The 313-nt window shown below is 65.2% G+C and overlaps 1 protein-coding gene across 1 annotated transcript in view; it reads right to left on the reverse strand.

Moving 5' to 3' along the window:
• Nucleotides 1-313, reverse strand: part of B3GALNT2 (beta-1,3-N-acetylgalactosaminyltransferase 2) — a 58,382-nt gene that overhangs the window by 44,729 nt on the left and 13,340 nt on the right. The gene's annotated exons all lie outside the window — the stretch shown is intronic.

The following is a 313-nucleotide window of genomic DNA, read 5'->3' on the forward strand; positions in this document are numbered from 1 at the left end:
TCCGGCTCCGCCCTGTCGAGGGGCACACCAGTGACGCCGAGGCGCATAAACTACATTTCCCAGAACCCCACGCACTCGCGTCCTTTGGCGGGAGTAGAGGCGAAGCGCGAGGCCTCACACCGAGCATGCGCATCCCTTCGCGCTGTCTTCTGGCCCCCGCAGCGGGAGGGGGGCTGGGGTGCCAGCGGGCTCGGCGCTAGGAGGCGGCCCCAGCTGCGCTGGTTAGTACAGCTGAGGCGACGGTCTCAGGAGCTATGAGTGACTCCTGTTTTCAGTCACACAGAATGCGTGAGGCGGGATCGTGCTGATGCAT

Source organism: Pteropus alecto, unplaced genomic scaffold (assembly GCF_000325575.1).
Source record: "Pteropus alecto unplaced genomic scaffold, ASM32557v1 scaffold189, whole genome shotgun sequence".
In the NCBI taxonomy this organism is placed as follows: domain Eukaryota; kingdom Metazoa; phylum Chordata; class Mammalia; order Chiroptera; family Pteropodidae; genus Pteropus; species Pteropus alecto.